Here is a 6,564-nt window from a genome sequence, read left to right as displayed (position 1 = left end):
GAGTGAGATCTGCTCACATCAGACGTAGATAACTAGGTATGTTGACTATCAGTTACAGTCTGGGAGTGAGATCTACTCACATCAGAGGTAGATAACTAGGTATGTTGACTATCAGTCTGGGAGTAAGATCTACTCACATCGGAGATAGATAACTCGGTTTGTTGACTATCAATTACAGTCTGGTAGTGAGATCTGCTCACATCAGAGCTAGATAACTAGGTATGTTGACTATCAGTTACAGTCTGGGAGTGAGATCTGCTCACATCAGAGGTAGATAACTAGGTATGTTGACTATCAGTTACAGTCTGGGAGTGAGATCTGCTCACATCAGAGGTAGATAACTAGGTATGTTGACTATCAGTTACAGTCTGGGAGTGAGATCTGCTCACATCAGCGGTAGATAACTAGGTATGTTGACTATCAGTTACAGTCTGGGTGTGAGACCTGCTCACATCAGAGGTAGATAACTAGGTATGTTGACTATCAGTCAGTCTGGGAGTGAGATCTGCTCACATCAGAGGTAGATAACTAGGTATGTTGACTATCAGTTACAGTCTGGGAGTGAGATCTGCTCACATCAGAGGTAGATAACTAGGTATGTTGACTATCAGTCTGGGAGTGAGATCTGCTCACATCAGAGGTAGATAACTAGGTATGTTGACTATCAGTTACAGTCTGGGAGTGAGATCTACTCACATCAGAGGTAGATAACTAGGTATGTTGACTATCAGTCTGGGAGTAAGATCTACTCACATCGGAGGTAGATAACTAGGTATGTTGACTATCAGTTACAGTCTGGTAGTGAGATCTGCTCACATCAGAGGTAGATAACTAGGTATGTTGACTATCAGTTACAGTCTGGGAGTGAGATCTACTCACATCAGAGGTAGATAACTAGGTATGTTGACTATCAGTCTGGGAGTGAGATCTGCTCACATCAGAGGTAGATAACTAGGTATGTTGACTATCAGTTACAGTCTGGTAGTGAGATCTGCTCACATCAGAGGTAGATAACTAGGTATGTTGACTATCAGTTACAGTCTGGGAGTGAGATCTGCTCACATCAGAGGTAGATAACTAGGTATGTTGACTATCAGTTACAGTCTGGGAGTGAGATCTGCTCACATCAGAGGTAGATAACTAGGTATGTTGACTATCAGTTACAGTCTGGGAGTGAGATCTGCTCACATCAGAGGTAGACAACTAGGTATGTTGACTATCAGTTACAGTCTGGGAGTGAGATCTGCTCACATCAGAGGTAGATAACTAGGTATGTTGACTATCAGTTACAGTCTGGGAGTGAGACCTGCTCACATCAGAGGTAGATAACTAGGTATGCTGACTATCAGTCTGGGAGTGAGACCTGCTCACATCAGAGGTAGATAACTAGGTATGTTGACTATCAGTTACAGTCTGGGAGTGAGATCTGCTCACATCAGAGGTAGATAACTAGGTATGTTGACTATCAGTTACAGTCTGGGAGTGAGACCTACTCACATCAGAGGTAGATAACTAGGTATGTTGACTATCAGTCTGGGAGTGAGATCTGCTCACATTAGAGGTAGATAACTAGGTATGTTGACTATCAGTTACAGTCTGGGAGTGAGATCTACTCACATCAGAGGTAGATAACTAGGTATGTTGACTATCAGTCTGGGAGTGAGATCTGCTCACATCAGAGGTAGATAACTAGGTATGTTGACTATCAGTCTGGGAGTGAGATCTGCTCACATCAGAGGTAGATAACTAGGTATGTTGACTATCAGTCAGTCTGGGAGTGAGATCTGCTCACATCAGAGGTAGATAACTAGGTATGTTGACTATCAGTCTGGGAGTGAGACCTGCTCACATCAGAGGTAGATAACAAGGTATGTTGACTATCAGTTACAGTCTGGGAGTGACACCTGCTCACATCAGAGGTAGATAACTAGGTATGTTGACTATCAGTCTGGGAGTGAGACCTGCTCACATCAGAGGTAGATAACTAGGTATGTTGACTATCAGTTACAGTCTGGGAGTGAGATCTGCTCACATCAGAGGTAGATAACTAGGTATGTTGACTATCAGTTACAGTCTGGGAGTGAGACCTGCTCACATCAGAGGTATATAACTAGGTATGTTGACTATCAGTCAGTCTGGGAGTGAGACCTGCTCACATCAGAGGTAGATAACTAGATATGTTGACTATCAGTCAGTCTGGGAGTGAGATCTGCTCACATCAGAGGTAGATAACTAGGTATGTTGACTATCAGTCTGGGAGTGAGACCTGCTCACATCAGAGGTAGATAACAAGGTATGTTGACTATCAGTTACAGTCTGGGAGTGAGATCTGATCACATCAGAGGTAGATAACTAGGTATGTTGACTATCAGTTACAGTCTGGGAGTGAGATCTACTCACATCAGAGGTAGATAACCAGGTATGTTGACTATCAGTTACAGTCTGGGAGTGAGACCTGATCACATCAGAGGTAGATAACTAGATCTGTTGACTATCAGTTACAGTCTGGGAGTGAGATCTACTCACATCAGAGGTAGATAACTAGGTATGTTGACTATCAGTTACAGTCTGGGAGTGAGACCTGCTCACATCAGAGGTAGATAACCAGGTATGTTGACTATCAGTCTGGGAGTGAGACCTGCTCACATCAGAGGTACATAACTAGGTATGTTGACTATCAGTTACAGTCTGGGAGTGAGACATGCTCACATCAGAGGTAGATAACTAGGTATGTTGACTATCAGTCTGGGAGTGAGACCTGCTCACATGAGAGGTAGATAACTAGGTATGTTGACTATCAGTCAGTCTGGGAGTGAGATCTGCTCACATCAGAGGTAGATAACTAGGTATGTTGACTATCAGTTACAGTCTGGGAGTGATATCTACTCACATCAGAGGTAGATAACTAGGTATGTTGACTATCAGTCTGGGAGTAAGATCTACTCACATCGGAGATAGATAACTCGGTTTGTTGACTATCAATTACAGTCTGGTAGTGAGATCTGCTCACATCAGAGGTAGATAACTAGGTATGTTGACTATCAGTTACAGTCTGGGAGTGAGATCTGCTCACATCAGAGGTAGATAACTAGGTATGTTGACTATCAGTTACAGTCTGGGAGTGAGATATGCTCACATCAGAGGTAGATAACTAGGTATGTTGACTATCAGTGTGGGAGTGAGATCTGCTCACATCAGAGGTAGATAACTAGGTATGTTGACTATCAGTTACAGTCTGGGAGTGAGACCTGCTCACATCAGAGGTAGATAACTAGGTATGTTGACTATCAGTTACAGTCTGGGAGTGAGACCTGCTCACATCAGAGGTAGATAACTAGGTATGTTGACTATCAGTTACAGTCTGGGAGTGAGACCTGCTCACATCAGAGGTAGATAACTAGGTATGTTGACTATCAGTCAGTCTGGGAGTGAGATCTGCTCATATTAGAGGTAGATAACTAGGTATGTTGACTATCAGTTACAGTCTGGGAGTGAGATCTGCTCACATCAGAGGTAGATAACTAGGTATGTTGACTATCAGTTACAGCCTGGGAGTGAGATCTGCTCACATCAGAGGTAGATAACTAGGTATGTTGACTATCAGTCTGGGAGTGAGATCTGCTCACATCAGAGGTAGATAACTAGGTATGTTGACTATCAGTCTGGGAGTGTGATCTGCTCACATCAGAGGTAGATAACTAGGTATGTTGACTATCAGTTACAGTCTGGGAGTGAGATCTGATCACATCAGAGGTAGATAACTAGGTATGTTGACTATCAGTCAGTCTGGGAGTGAGATCTGCTTACATCAGAGGTAGATAACTAGGTATGTTGACTATCAGTTACAGTCTGGGAGTGAAATCTGCTCACATCAGAGGTAGATAACTAGGTATGTTGACTATCAGTTACAGTCTGGGAGTGAAATCTGCTCACATCAGAGGTAGATAACTAGGTATGTTGACTATCAGTTACAGTCTGGGAGTGAGATCTGCTCACATCAGAGGTAGATAACTAGGTATGTTGACTATCAGTTACAGTCTGGGAGTGAGATCTGCTCACATCAGAGGTAGATAACTAGGTATGTTGACTATCAGTTACAGTCTGGGAGTGAGATCTGCTCACATCAGAGGTAGACAACTAGGTATGTTGACTATCAGTTACAGTCTGGGAGTGAGATCTGCTCACATCAGACGTAGATAACTAGGTATGTTGACTATCAGTTACAGTCTGGGAGTGAGATCTACTCACATCAGAGGTAGATAACTAGGTATGTTGACTATCAGTCTGGGAGTAAGATCTACTCACATCGGAGATAGATAACTCGGTTTGTTGACTATCAATTACAGTCTGGTAGTGAGATCTGCTCACATCAGAGGTAGATAACTAGGTATGTTGACTATCAGTTACAGTCTGGGAGTGAGATCTGCTCACATCAGAGGTAGATAACTAGGTATGTTGACTATCAGTTACAGTCTGGGAGTGAGATCTGCTCACATCAGAGGTAGATAACTAGGTATGTTGACTATCAGTTACAGTCTGGGAGTGAGATCTGCTCACATCAGCGGTAGATAACTAGGTATGTTGACTATCAGTTACAGTCTGGGAGTGAGACCTGCTCACATCAGAGGTAGATAACTAGGTATGTTGACTATCAGTCAGTCTGGGAGTGAGATCTGCTCACATCAGAGGTAGATAACTAGGTATGTTGACTATCAGTTACAGTCTGGGAGTGAGATCTGCTCACATCAGAGGTAGATAACTAGGTATGTTGACTATCAGTCTGGGAGTGAGATCTGCTCACATCAGAGGTAGATAACTAGGTATGTTGACTATCAGTTACAGTCTGGGAGTGAGATCTACTCACATCAGAGGTAGATAACTAGGTATGTTGACTATCAGTCTGGGAGTAAGATCTACTCACATCGGAGATAGATAACTCGGTTTGTTGACTATCAATTACAGTCTGGTAGTGAGATCTGCTCACATCAGAGGTAGATAACTAGGTATGTTGACTATCAGTTACAGTCTGGGAGTGAGATCTGCTCACATCAGAGGTAGATAACTAGGTATGTTGACTATCAGTTACAGTCTGGGAGTGAGATCTGCTCACATCAGAGGTAGATAACTAGGTATGTTGACTATCAGTTACAGTCTGGGAGTGAGATCTGCTCACATCAGAGGTAGACAACTAGGTATGTTGACTATCAGTTACAGTCTGGGAGTGAGATCTGCTCACATCAGAGGTAGATAACTAGGTATGTTGACTATCAGTTACAGTCTGGGAGTGAGACCTGCTCACATCAGAGGTAGATAACTAGGTATGCTGACTATCAGTCTGGGAGTGAGACCTGCTCACATCAGAGGTAGATAACTAGGTATGTTGACTATCAGTTACAGTCTGGGAGTGAGATCTGCTCACATCAGAGGTAGATAACTAGGTATGTTGACTATCAGTTACAGTCTGGGAGTGAGACCTACTCACATCAGAGGTAGATAACTAGGTATGTTGACTATCAGTCTGGGAGTGAGATCTGCTCACATTAGAGGTAGATAACTAGGTATGTTGACTATCAGTTACAGTCTGGGAGTGAGATCTACTCACATCAGAGGTAGATAACTAGGTATGTTGACTATCAGTCTGGGAGTGAGATCTGCTCACATCAGAGGTAGATAACTAGGTATGTTGACTATCAGTCTGGGAGTGAGATCTGCTCACATCAGAGGTAGATAACTAGGTATGTTGACTATCAGTCAGTCTGGGAGTGAGATCTGCTCACATCAGAGGTAGATAACTAGGTATGTTGACTATCAGTCTGGGAGTGAGACCTGCTCACATCAGAGGTAGATAACTAGGTATGTTGACTATCAGTCTGGGAGTGAGACCTGCTCACATCAGAGGTAGATAACTAGGTATGTTGACTATCAGTTACAGTCTGGGAGTGAGATCTGCTCACATCAGAGGTAGATAACTAGGTATGTTGACTATCAGTTACAGTCTGGGAGTGAGACCTGCTCACATCAGAGGTATATAACTAGGTATGTTGACTATCAGTCAGTCTGGGAGTGAGACCTGCTCACATCAGAGGTAGATAACTAGATATGTTGACTATCAGTCAGTCTGGGAGTGAGATCTGCTCACATCAGAGGTAGATAACTAGGTATGTTGACTATCAGTCTGGGAGTGAGACCTGCTCACATCAGAGGTAGATAACAAGGTATGTTGACTATCAGTTACAGTCTGGGAGTGAGATCTGATCACATCAGAGGTAGATAACTAGGTATGTTGACTATCAGTTACAGTCTGGGAGTGAGATCTACTCACATCAGAGGTAGATAACCAGGTATGTTGACTATCAGTTACAGTCTGGGAGTGAGACCTGATCACATCAGAGGTAGATAACTAGATCTGTTGACTATCAGTTACAGTCTGGGAGTGAGATCTACTCACATCAGAGGTAGATAACTAGGTATGTTGACTATCAGTTACAGTCTGGGAGTGAGACCTGCTCACATCAGAGGTAGATAACCAGGTATGTTGACTATCAGTCTGGGAGTGAGACCTGC

This window comes from Salvelinus fontinalis, chromosome 37, assembly GCF_029448725.1.
Source record: "Salvelinus fontinalis isolate EN_2023a chromosome 37, ASM2944872v1, whole genome shotgun sequence".
Classification (NCBI taxonomy): Eukaryota; Metazoa; Chordata; class Actinopteri; order Salmoniformes; family Salmonidae; genus Salvelinus; species Salvelinus fontinalis.
The sequence above is the reverse complement of the archived record's forward strand: the minus strand, read 5'-3'. Positions refer to the sequence as shown.